The sequence below is a fragment of the Ursus arctos genome, unplaced genomic scaffold (genome assembly GCF_023065955.2).
Source record: "Ursus arctos isolate Adak ecotype North America unplaced genomic scaffold, UrsArc2.0 scaffold_26, whole genome shotgun sequence".
Taxonomy (NCBI): Eukaryota; Metazoa; Chordata; class Mammalia; order Carnivora; family Ursidae; genus Ursus; species Ursus arctos.
Genome location: NW_026622941.1, coordinates 29,949,771 through 29,963,898, shown reverse-complemented (window position 1 = coordinate 29,963,898; position 14,128 = coordinate 29,949,771). Strand labels below are relative to the sequence as shown.

Genomic DNA, 14,128 nt, shown 5'->3' with positions numbered 1-14,128 from the left:
CAAAGGACTAGTCCCCAGATAAGACCCCCCTTTCTCAAAACTACTAAACGAAGATGAACAATATGGGAGTGGTTAAATCTGGTTATCACGAGTTGAAGTCTTCAATAATTTCTGCTGAAAATGCGTACCTTTCTTTTTCTCATTCTCAGCTAATCATCTTTCCCTTTAGCTTACTCAGAAAACAGAAACACAATTTCGTGGCTTTTGAGATGCGTGAAGCCTTTAATGACTGAGGTCAGTGGGTAACACAGGAAATTATAGGTGAGGTGGATTTGAAATGTGTTAGAAATAAAGGCTAAGCAGTCCTGCAATTATATAGAGAGAGTTGTCTGAGCACCCCTGCTGCTGTCGTGTTGCCATTATTGTACGATGTAAATCTACAACTGTTTATTTACTGTTTTCAAAGTATGCAATAAGCCCTTTTAGCAGCATGGTATTTTTTAAAAAAAACAGGTAAATTCTTAATGATAAATTAAACACTGAATTTTTGTGCATCAAGAAGGTTAATGATAAATGTGTACTTGCACTAAATGGTTATCTTTACCACTCACCCAGAAGGCCACAGTTATATCATTGACCATATTAAGAGCAGAACACAAAATTCAGCTAATATAGCAAGCCCATCTACTTCAAACACTATTTTTATATTAAGCAGATATTTAATACAATAATTTAAACACATGCAATGTCAAAAGTTGTGTTTATATATTGCTCTATGAAGCAAGATGTTTTGTTCCAGACAAATGAACATGACTATTTTCTATTCTAAGTGTTTTTTTTTTGTGCATGAATGAGAAATGAAGTGACTGTGTTGTGCCATCCACTGATTTTTCTCATATAGTTAAATGGTATGAGCTTTATATCAATCAAGAAATGTTTCAAACAATAAATTCATTAAACTCTAACAAAACAGTTGGATTTACCTCATCCAATTTGGAAGTCCATTCTGTCAAAGATGGAATATCTCACATTAACATATAAATGTATATATCCAGTTAGAAAAAAATGACCCTGAAAATATTTTAGTTTTTGAAGGAACTAAATAAAATAGCAGACCAAACTGTCAAAAATGCATGCAAGCACACATGCATGCGTGCATATACACACACAATAACACTCTACCAAAGTAAAATAAGAGTAAGGAGTTTACAAGCAAGTATTGATTGTTGTGCTCCTTTCACAAATGACTTAAAAACTAGTCTAGAAATAAAATAGTGAGTAATTAAGGAACAATGTACAAAAGCCACAATATGTGGTAGAAAAACAGCAGGAATCTATTAAAAAGAATAGACCAGGAAATTGAACTAAGAATGGGATTTACAGATATTGAAAACTCTATTGATTTATTTTCTACTTTCCCTACACAATTCTTGACAGAGCGTGGCTGTATATAACCAAAAAGGTACAATCTATTTAGTTGAATGTCTATACATAACAATTTATCTTCTGCCTATCCTTATTTAACCAACTGACATGACTGTGTCAGTGGTCAAAAGAGCCCACAGGTTAAAATACTTTTTTGGTACAATTCCTAACTCTTGGAATGACTTGACTATAATAACTAAAATAATATTTATTTTAAAACACAGCCTTAATGCCCTGGGCCTTTCCTAAATTACAACTAAATTAGCACTGAAAGACTGTATTATGTGATATAAAACAGATCATACTGTAAACATAATTAAATTTGGGGAAGACTAATAAAAATATAGTAAAGACTTTCTAATGAGTTGCTTTGAATGGAATGTCTTTTTAATTGTTCAAAATCATATATACACATATCCCTTTAAAAGCTAAATCAGAAATGAAGTATGATTTGCAGTGGAAACCTGCCTTGGTTCAAACGGGCGAGGTTATTTTGTGTGAACACAAATCCTCACATCTCAGAGGCCTAACAAAACAGTTCATGTTCTGCTCCTGTTACAGGTCCAAATCAGGGGAGTGGTGGGGCTGTGTACATCACACTCTTTCAATTACTCAGGCTGATAAAGACCCTCCTTGACTCGTATCCTATAAGGGGGAAGAACTGGCAAATTATCCACTGACTCTTAAAGATCCCAGAGCTAAAACTTTCACCATTTTCAGTCACATTTTTTTTTCACCAAAACACATCAAATAGGCCTATCCAAATTCAAAGGAGTAGAGGGGTGCCTGGCTGGCTCAATCAGTCAGTACAGTATGCAACTCTTGATCTCCCCAGGGTCGTGAGTTTGAGTCTCATGTTGGCCATAGAGATGACTTAAAAAAATAAAAAAATAAGTATAAAATTTCTAAAAAAAAAAAAAAAAAAAAAAAAAAAAGGAGTAGAAAGCACAATCCTATCACATGTTCAGAAAGGAGAACCGATAAACAGTGATGATAATTCAACTTTCTAATGACTAAGTATTTTCACTTCTCTTTACCTGGGAAATACATTCACTGACTTCCCAGGAGAAAAAATCAAAATTCCATTTAGTTATAGCATCAAGCTCAAAGTTCAGGATCTCTGGGTAAGAGATGCGTGGTAGTCTTTACATTTGGTCCCACGATGGCTCCTATTGTTCATTTATGAACTGTAAGGGCAAGTTATATATGTAGCCCACACTCAGTACACACTAGCATAACAGGGGTGAGATAATGCAACACGCGCTTGTACTCAGAAAAGGAAAGATGAGCACTAGGGAAGACCTGGTGAAGTCAGCTGGGCAAACGTGAGCATGTTCTCTAGTTAAGCTCCTCTTCTGTGAGTGGGTCGTCTAGTCCAGACTCTGCCCTTTGGGAGGTTCTTTCTTTCCTTTATGGTGCTTGCCTACATCTCCAATGGGCCTTGGAGAATGTGCCCTCTTTAAGTTCCTAGAGAATGACAGGCCTGAAAGTAGTGGAAAAACTTTCAGCGAAAGATCTCATTCCTAAATCTGAGAATCTTCCTTAAGATATTCCTTAAAAACTCAACGACCTCCATATCTATTTGCCTTTAGTGAGTTCTATGTACCAATTATTCTCCTTAGATTTCTCGCCTCCCATTTTCCCTTTCTATTTTAACATAAATGTAAGTATTTTAATAAAATTTATACTTTAAATCTTTTTTTTACTGAGCCATTTTGTCCAGTTAAGATACTTTAACAGGTGTCATACCCTTAGACGGCTCTTTACCGTGAGACATTTTAATACTCTCAGAGATTTCAACAGTGATTGTGACAGCCATACTACTCCAATTGTCTTTGCTGTGTAACAAATCATCCCTAAATTAGTGGTATAAAACAATAACCATTTGATTATGTTCATGGATTCTGTAGGTCAGGAAGTCACAAAAGGCACAGCAGGGATGACCATTTTCTAAGGTATCTGGGGCCTCAGCTGGAACAACTGGAACTAAAGGATGCATTTACAAGATAACCTCTCCACTTGGATGGCTGGTGATAGAAAGTAGAATGGTGGTTGCCAAGGGCTGATGGGAGGGAAAAAATGGAAATTTACTGTTTTATGGGTACAGTTTCCATTTGAGAGGATGACAACGTTCTGGGGATGGATGGCAGGTTGGTTGCACACAGTGTGAATATACATAATGCCATAGACCTGCATGCTTAAAAATGGTTGAAGTGAACTTTATCTTATGTATATTTTACCACATTAAAACAAAAAAAAAGGCTAGTGCTTGGGCTAAGATGACTGAAAAGCTGGCCAAGGTGGAACTGTTTACTGGAGCATCTAATATCTGGCCTAAGTAGCTTGGGCTTCTCACACTATATTGCCTGAGATCTGCAGGGGCCGTTCCAAAAGGAAGCCTCCAGACAATGGGCCTTCTGACCTACTCTTGCAAGTCATAGAGCATACCTTCTGCCACACCGCATTGGTTGAAATGATCACAAACCCGTCCAAATTGAAGAGGAGGGGTAGTAGCCCCTACCTTTCAATGGGAGCAGTGTCAAGGAATTTGAGACTATGTTTTAAGAGTGCCACATGTACCCCTGACTTAACCCTTGTGACAAAGGTCAGTTTAAATTAGCCTTTGTTATTAAAGGTCTTCCCTATCTCATTTTCTACTTACATTTGTGAAGGAGTTCTGTATTCCAGAACTGCAATTCACCAAATTTCTGAAAGTCTCTTTTCTTCTTTGCTTGCCTACCAGTCATTCTTTTTATCCTTTTTTTCTTTTTTAAGATTTTATTTATTTATTAGAGAGAGAGATGGCAAGGGACAGCATGAGCAGGGGTGCAGGGTGAGCGGGGGAGGTACAGGGAGACGGAGAAGTGGGCTCCCCCCTGAGCAGGGAGTCAGATGGATGTGGGTCTCCATTCCAGGACCCCAGGATCATGAAGGGTGCTGAAGGCAGATGCTTAACCAACTGAGCCACCCAGGTGCCCCCATTCCTTTTACTCTAAGCTACTATCTCTCATAGTCCCTTGCCCAAATGCTACCACAATACCAACATTTATTTTTCCTACATCTTCTCAGAGGAGTTATCCTTTCCAAATAAATAATTGTGAGACTTTTGCTAACTATGTTGCCACTAGGTAATGGATTGTAATATTTTTTCTAGACTACCAGTATCAGTTTCCTCAATGCTCTTTCAAGCCACTTATTAAGGCAACTCCCCTATTTTAAGCCACTTTGTTTATTAGTCAGGATAGGTATTATGTGTTATAGGAAATAACTTTAAAAAATTAGCTACATGAAATTTTATTTCCTACACACATCTCCTGTCCAACTCAGATCATCAGGGAAGCTCTGCTAATGTTAGTCACTCAGGAGCTAGGCTGGTGGAGGCCTCATTTCAATACACGTGGTGAATCAAGAACTGACTTTTAAAGCTTCTGCCTAAAAGAGGTATCTCACTCGCTTCTGCTCACATTTAATTGGCTAAAGTTACTTAGACACACCTAACTTCATAGAGCAAAGATATTCAATGTGTCCCATGAAGAGGAGAACTGGAAACATTTATTGAAAAGCACTAATGACTACTAAAGGGTTCTAAATGATAAGGTCTACAATATTTAATTTGGTAATTTATATTTTGATGCACTGTTAGAGTCAATGGCACTATAGTACTGGGAATAATTACAGTTCTAATTTTATTCAAATGTAATACGCTTACAGAGATTTTCTTAACTGTGGATATATAATTTAAAAAAGAAAGATAGGAAATAAAAATTAGAATTCCTCTAAACAAATAAAAAAGCATTTCCTGATAAATAGGATTCTTAAATGCCAGAAATTTTTTCTAAGGAAAATTATGTTTTTCTCTGAAGTTATCTGCTATCAGAGAATGGGACAATCACTGCACACTGAAATAGTTTGCATGTAACATTAAGACTAAACTGGTACAGATGACTGTTTAACCCTCTCAGATACTGCTGGTTGGATTGGTAAATTGGTACAATCTTTCTTGAAACAAATTTGGCAATATGTATCCGTAGATTTAAAATATTCATTTAACTTGACTTAGTTATTTCACTTGAATCTATATGAAAGAAATAATCAGAGGTAAAATCATAGTTTTGAAGATCTTTTGTATTTTTATGCTTGTGTGCATATATATATCATATATGTACATGATATAATTTTGTATATATACGCATATTCTACAGATACTCATATGAAGATAAAATACATAAAAATATCATCAGTACTTACACATGTGTTTTAGATTCATGCTAACTATATAAAAAAATACTTATGATGCTGTAAATGTTCTATAAAGTGCAATTGTTTCTTTTATAATTTAGAAAATCGATCCCTAGGGGCGCCTAGGTGGCTCAGTTGGTTAAGCATTTGCCTTCGGCTCAGGTCATGATTCCAGGGTCCTGGGAATCAAACCATGTCAGGCCCCCTGCTCAGTGGGGACCCTGCTTCTCCTCTCCTCCAGGCTTATGCTCTCTCTAGCTATCTCTGTCACTATCTCTGTCTCTCACAAATAAATAAATAAAATCTTAAAAAAAAAATTGACGGGCGCCTGGGTGGCTCAGTCGTTAAGCGTCTGCCTTCAGCTCAGGGCGTGATCCTGGCGGTATGGGATCGAGCCCCACATCAGGCTCTTCCACTATGAGTCTGCTTCTTCCTCTCCCACTCCCCCTGCTTGTGTTCCCTCTCTCGCTGTCTGGCTGTCTCTCTGTCAAATAAATAAATAAAATCTTTAAAAAAAAAATAGATCCCTAGTTAATTAGTATCATTCTATTGAACTACCTATCCCTTTGAACCCATTATTTTTAATGGGCCTTTCCTTATTATTTTAGCACTAAGTATGCAAATCAACTATTTGCCATGGTTTTAACTGCCCAGGATGCAGGAAAAATAAAAATATTTATTATTATATAATATCTTTTATCAGGATTATGTGTCATCGTATCTATTAGAAACAATAAAAAGATAAATTAACCAACATTATTTTTGTTTGTTTTTTGAATGAAAAACCCTAGATAAAAACAACCGAGTCTTGTGCAACTTGATTTAAGAGCTTCCCCTCCCCCATTAATGAAAATTCCAGGTTTTTAGGTTTTATCTTCAGTCTGTTTAAAGTCCCACTTTAACACTTGCCATGATTTTTCACTTTTATTTCCCAAAAAAAGCTATCTTCTAATAGAATTGGTTACGAAACACTCATTTTCTTTTGTCGGATTTTAGTCACCTGGTATTAGAAGTTGCTGTTATATAATTAGAGAAAAAAATGGTGGTTCTGTTTTAACCAGTGAGTAAAAAAACAAAAGAGAAAAATCAGCATTCAGCCCTCTTTTAATTTCAACAAAGTACCACAAGGATATTATTTTCCCATTAATAAATAATTCTATTTATTTAGGTCTGTAGAAGCTGAGATTGCCATATATATTTTTCCATAAGAACACTAAGTTATAAAACTTAGAAATTAGTAAAAATTACATTAATTTTGATTAGACTTGTTCTCTGCATAACGTGTTGCTTTTTACACAAAGAACCTTTAAATCAGTTACAATGATTCACGTTAAGTGAACAAAGGACAGCCCTTTTACCATTTTGTCTTCTTTGAAAAACATGTTACAGCAAATAATACAGTTTGGCGCGCACACAATACAGAAAAACAGGAAAAGTTTGGAGTATCTATCCCTTTGTACGGCAGATAGCCATTACCCACAAAATAATTCTATTTCGTCCGGCATCAAATACAATTTGAGAGTAATAACATAATTGTATAATCATGATATAAAACTATTAGTATGCTACTTCTCTGAAAGCATTATTGCTTATTTAATTTCTTCCTCCTGCTTTTACTTTAAAAAAATTTTATGTCCCTAATTGAAATGTGAATCTAGAAGCAGCTGTCAGCAATTTCTTTAATAGATAAGATTATTTTTGGCATCTGCCCCCTGAACTCTTGGCTCTATCACACCACCTCCTTCAGCCTGCCTTCACCTCCATTTCTGACTCCCACTCGCTGTTGATACCTTTGCTTTTACAGTAAATTAGCAGCGATCTCATTTTTTCCTTTTTATACTTTCACAGAACCTGTTCTTTAAACATGAGCCTCTGCAATATAGATTTTTAACTGTAGCCAGTGGTAAGAATTACTGGAGTGACAAAATCAAATGCTTATAGAGGCCAAAGCAGGTGTCTTTCAAAAGAGTGAAGTGGCCTGGTGAGATCAATAGTCATGGCCAAAGAGGTAAATAAATGGAAAGGGGGGGAGGCATGTGGAATCAGTAAAGAATGAAGTAGAAAATTAGCTGCTTCACAAACAAGGAACGTTTAAGATCATCTTTTCCAAATCAGGAAATACAAAGTTGGAAAAAGGATAAAAATTGGGTAATGGTGAAATTCTTAAAAATGCCCAAGGGGAAGACGATGAGCTGGTGTTATGATGTAGGAAAATTTTTTTTAATAATATTTTTTATTATATTATGTTAGTCACCATACAGTACATCCCTGGTTTCTGATGTAAAGTTCCATGATTCATTAGTTGCGTATAACACCCAGTGCACCATGCAAAACGTGCCCTCCTTACTACCCATCACCAGCCTATCCCATTCCCCCACCCCCGCCCCTCTGAAGCCCTCGGTTTGTTTCCCAGAGTCCACAGTCTCTCATGGTTCATTCCCCCTTCTCCTTACCCCCCTTCTTCTTCCATTTCTTCTCCTACCGATCTTCCTACTTCTTATGTTCCATAAATGAGTGAAACCATATGATAATTGTCTTTCTCTGCTTGACTTATTTCTCTTAGCATTATCTCCTCCAGTCCCGGAAATTTACTTTACAATCCCACGCGGCCTAGAGGCAGCAGTTGCCCTAACCAAGAGTTCACCCTCTGGCAGTGATCTGCTCTCCTGTAATCTAAAAGGCCGCCTCTGAAGGCAGCTCTTACAGGTGTTTCAGCTATCTTGATCTTCCATTAACACCTGAAGCTTACACTAATTCACATAACAAAAGTTAGAATGCTTATCCATTGGTAAGACTTAGCGGTTTATCCACCAGTATACAGGCCTTTAGAAAGGAATGTTCTTTGGCAAAATTGCTGTGCTTTTATTTAACTACGCTTGTATACCCATTGCTAATTAGGAGGATCTGACTCCAAAAACTGGCTACCAGAATCTTACTACCACACCATTATCATATTTGCCTCAGATAAACTTTTCATGCAAGGCTTTCCAGTAATCCAGAAATGATGGAGAACTTGGTCCTCACTTAGTTAATTGCAAGATAGGTTGTACAACTCTTTGTTTCTGGCTACCTAGCAAATACTTACTGTATGTCAGAGTTTATTCTGAGGCTTGTTCATGACAGGGTCAATACTAGAGGCTAGTAGTGACAGTGTAAGGGAGAATAAAAAGGAAGAGGAGAGAGGAGGGAGAAAAGAAGAGGTGGGAGAAGGGGAAGAAGAGACCTTAGCAGTCATGTATTTCCTAACTGAATTAGGCTGGTTCACAAAAACTGGTTTGCAAAAGTAATAGCAAAATAGGCATAAACATAAGGATCCCCCATGGACATAGCAGAATGTTCAATACAAACAAAAGACTCAATAAACTTATCACATTTTTTATGACAGGTGATACTTTCGGAGCAAGGCTCCTAAAGTTAGGCGCTTACTCTCCTCCCAGAAACTGGGAGATAGGATGCTATCTTCCTTGATTACATTTCAAAGAAATAGTTCAAGGAAAGACATTCCTGATCTTAAAGTTAGCAAGAAGTTTATTCAGCTTTTTAAAAAGATTGTATATGTATTTTAAAGAGACAGAGAAAAAACTTACAAGTTTTCTAAAGCAAGTGCTCTTAGAGAAAGGTGGGGGAGAGAAGTCTCTTCCCTTACTTTGAACAAGGAGAATTAAGCCCCTTATTTTTATTTGTATATGACCTTAGACATCTCAATAATTCTCAAGCACACTAACGTTTGAGAACACCAATTTAAGCCTCTGTTTAAATATTTTGTTTTATTTCTGAGAATAAATTTTGGATTCATGGGGATAATATCTGTGATTTTGAGGTTGAAGCACACAATAGCTAGTTAAAAGACAATTTTCAGAACACAGATAAAACCATGACTCTCATACAAATAGAAAAAATGTACACATTTAAGATTTTATTCCAATCCTTAACCATGAGGGAGCCAAACAGATGTTATAATTAGTTTATAGATAAGAAATACATAAAACCTGTTTTGTTTTGTTTTTCCCCAGGGAAGGAGGGAAGACAATTGAACCTCTCCAGGGCAGAACAGAATTTGCATGTCTATAGACAATTATCATCACTGCTATCAGTTACCGTCTTAGTCTCTGTGGGCTTCTTTAACAAATATACCGTAAACTGGGCAGCTTATAAACAACAGAAATTTATTTTTCACAGTCCTAGAGTCCAGGAAATCCAATATCAAGCCACCAGCTTCCTAGAGCACCATTTTTTCTTTGTAACTTCACATTGTGGAAAAAGTAGACACTTTGTCAGGCTGCTTTTATAAGGGCACTAATTCCGTTCAGGAGGACTAGACTCATCTCTTAAAGTCCCCAGCTCATAATACCATCACTTTGACGGTTAAGTTTCAACACATGAATTTGGTCCGGGGGATGGGGGGACACAAACATTCAGAGTATAGTGGTTACCTGCAATGTACAGCCTTACAAAACAGCTCAAAGACAAGGAAAGAGTTGATTCAGATAATCTGGAGGGGTGTCCTCCAGAGGCGCATAATTGAAGTATGATTTTTTTTTCCCTACAAGATAAGTGATTTCAATTTGAAATCTATAATTGATTCAAGACATGATATTTTAATTTGTAAGGTATTAGATAATTTGATTATTGGTATGCAGTAGTTGAGTACTTTAAAACAAAGTACTTTATTCCATGTATATATTTGACTTATTAGATTCGTAAGAATTGCTCTGACAGCTTTAATGATCCTTCAGTTCTACACACATCTTACAACTCTCAGAGCTGGAATTATCACTGAATTCCCCTTTTACGTTACCATTCAGGCCCTCCAAATAATGCATAAGAATTAGAATGGCACTGTCTTTTGTCAGTTTCTACAGGGGTAACCTGGAGGATGACCACAAATTAGATAGAGAGCTTCCAGTAGTCCAGACATGTAGAATTATGTTTCTCAGTCTTAATTCTCCCACAATTTATATGATTTTCCTGCCATAAATAAATACCACTTGTACTATTATTTAAGTAGAATTGTATCATATATGAAGTTTAATTCAATATTAAAGTTACTAATTTTAAAATTTTGTTTATCTCAAGCTGTGATGTCTTTGAAATCATGGATTCAATATACTTATTTTTCCTAAAATTATTTTTTCAATATATAATCATTATATGTAGAAGTGGTTATCAGTGGACTGCCTGCCATTACCTTATATAGCACTGCATGTGTTCGTAACATATTCTAAGAGACACTGAGAGGAAGAGGAAAGGTCTTCTATGGTGGGTAAAAATACATTAAAAAAAGCACAGAGGTTTCACATGATTGTCAGGTTGAGGGTCATTACTTTTCAGTTCCATTTTCAACTGCAGATGGAATGCAAGAAGGTTATAGCTCTAATGACCCCTGAAATTGAACAACCAACATGTAAAAACATTATCAAAATGAATTAACTTATTTGAATGAACTTTATAAATTACAAAATATAAACAAAATAATTTAGAACACTGAAAAGTTTCAGAACTTCACAGCAGGTCCTGCCATAGCTATGGGATAAGCAAAGATTTCTACAAATTTATAAATTATTAAAGAAGAATACACATTTTTAAAGTTTAGATGAAGTGGAGAGATTTAATGCATGCTTTGAATTAATGTCTTATGTCTTTCCTTTTTGAATATAAAGCTGATCTTCACAAACATAATCCATTAAAAATTATAGCTCTTTTCAAAAATTCATGAGTGTTGAGTCATCTCTCAGTTCCTCACTCGCGATGAAGGTGCCAGTCACCAGATCTCTGTGTTAATGATGTCCCATTACCTTATTGTAGTCATAGGCCCAGAATTACTCCTCTACATCTATGGAGTGAGTCTGGAAAGTTCATTCATAATTCAGGGCTGGCATTTTTCTCAAGAATGAATTTGAGGAAGATAAGTAATGTAGTCTCATACAGTCTCTAACAGTTGAGATTCTTCGCCTCAGTGGTCTGCTTTGTATAAGATCCTACAAGTTTAGGGTTTTGTTGTTTTAAGTTTCAAAAATCAAATGTTGTGCCCACTACCTAAGATTGAAAATATTAGTGTATCTAGATATTCTCTCAATTATAATCTCGAGACAATGGTGAGTGTTAAAATTATGCCTTCACTCATCCATTTTATGCGACATGGTGGGACCTTGAATTGATAAGGACAAAATATACTGACAACAGCGAGACAGAACATTTTCTAAAGTAGGTAGTACTAAAGTAAGTAGTATTATGACTCCATGAAATTTATGATAAATGAAACAACTATAAACATTTGAAAAATTGAGCACCTATTTTCAAATTCAGTTTTGTATTGCTGCCAAAAATTTTAGATTCCTTTACCTTCTGGATTTGGACTCCTGGCTCTTTCTTAGTTTGCTTCCATCTTCCTCTCCTGGGAAAACTTACTTTGCTTTATAGACTTTTCTCCTGTGATAGTTCCCATTATTGATTCCTCATTCTATTACTTACCTAGAATTCAATTTCCAGAAAATGCTCAGTCTCCAGAGATAGAACAAGTTGACAGTTTGTTGTTTCCTACTGAAGTGCACTTTGTGTCATTTCAGTTAGGTATGACTTGCCACCTAACTCCATAAATATTATATAATTAAGTATATCATTCAAAATCAAAAGTGAAACTCCTGCTAAAATTCCTTTAATTTCTACTCTGAGCTATTTCCATGTTTGGAGAATCACTTTACTTGCATATTGAAAAACAGGAAGAGGCGCCTCGGTGGTGCAGTCCTTAAGTGCCTGCCTTCGGCTCAGGGCATGATCCCAGCGTTCTGGGAACGAGCCCCACATCAGGCTCCTCTGCTAGGAGCCTGCTTCTTCCTCTCCCACTCCCCCTGCTTGTGTTCCCTCTCTCGCTGGCTGTCTCTGTCAAATAAATAAATAAAATCTAAAAATAAATAAATAAATAAATAAATATTAAAAAAAAATAAAACTTAAAAAAAAAAAAAAGGAAAAGACAAAAAGGAAACCTTTTAACTAGCCAAAGCAATTTTTTCACTTTATAGACAGTCATTATATATAACTATATGTTTATGAGCTGTTCCATTATACAGCATATCATTTTATTATTTCTTGTTACATAATTACTTTTTGGGGGTTATAAATGAGGCACATTTTAAAGTATAATTAGTACTTACAATAACCCAAAGAAATTCAAACAATTTATTTGATTCATCTATTTGTGTTATTATTTTCATGCTATTCCATATTAAGTTCAAATACAGTGAATTCAACAAACTGCTCAGAAGTGTATATCTATGACATTAATGGGATGTCATATCACTTTGTATCAGAAAAGTGTTTATTCATTATTCTGATGCTTAAGGCTAGAATTAAATCCTTTCCATACAAATAATATCAATGTTAAACTTCAGAAAAAAATTTAAAATTTGCTAGTATAAGTTGTTTAAACAACAGTCAACGAGGGGTGCCTAGGTGGCTTAGTTGGTTAATCGTCTGCCTTCAGCTCAGCATTTGTTTTATGGTTGGTAGGCTGAAATCTTAGTGCATTCATAGTTTATTTAAAGAAAGTGATGATATTTTATTCCTGGCATGAATTGGTACCATATGCAGTCTATAATAACTCACGTTATTAGGACCAAAATGCTGCCTCTTCTCTAGGGAAAAATATTTACTGAGTGACTGGTTAAAACACTTTTAAAAAAGTAAAAACATGCTGTTCCAATATCGGAAGAATTTGGGAAATAAGGAACGTTTAGAAAAGTACTGTTTGTGAGTTGGAATATTTTAAAATTAAAATCTTTACTCAAAATATCCTAAATGTTTTACCCACACTCAAAAATCATAAGTTACTTGAGAAACCATGTAATTTATCATTAAAAGGATTTCTAAAATATCGTTCTTTCTACTCATGACTGAGGCTGAATTCACAAGGACATTTGAATTGAGATGCATAGAACAGTAGCTATAAATATTTTTGGCCAATGAGTCACATTGCAGAGGCAGAAAAGTGTCCTGCTTATACTTTCCCTTTGCTTATTGTTGTAGAGGGAAAACTATCTCCCCTAGACTGGTTCATTTTCAATGACTGAGTCTCAGCTTTGGAGCCGGGCAGTGTAAGCCTTCTTCTTTAATCATAAATAAAAAATAGAAAGATGATGAAAATCTAAATAGATAATACAGTTAAGAGAGCCAATAAGAAGAAATAATAATAATTAAACTATAGTGAGGTAAGTTACCTCTACACCTACTTTGTTGAGGGTTTGTATCATGAATGGATATTGTACTTTGTCAAATGCTTTTTCCACATCTATTGAAACAATCATGTGGTTCTTATCCTTTCTTTTATTAATGTTGTGTACCACATTCATTGATTTGCAAATATTGAACCACCCATGCAACCCAGGAATAAATAACACTTGATCGTGATGAATGCTTTTTTTTTTAATGTATTGTTGAATTCAATTTGCTAGGATTTTATTGAGAATTTTTGCAACCACTTTCATCAGGGAAATTGGCCAATAGTTCTCCTTTTAGTAGAGTCTTTGTC

The 14,128-nt window shown here is 35.5% G+C and overlaps 1 pseudogene; it reads left to right on the top strand.

Annotated features, from left to right (window-relative positions):
- The window catches only part of LOC113257384 (nucleosome assembly protein 1-like 1), a 3,621-nt pseudogene extending 3,388 nt beyond the window's left edge, over positions 1 to 233 (top strand).
- The last annotated feature ends 13,895 nt before the right edge of the window (positions 234 to 14,128 follow it).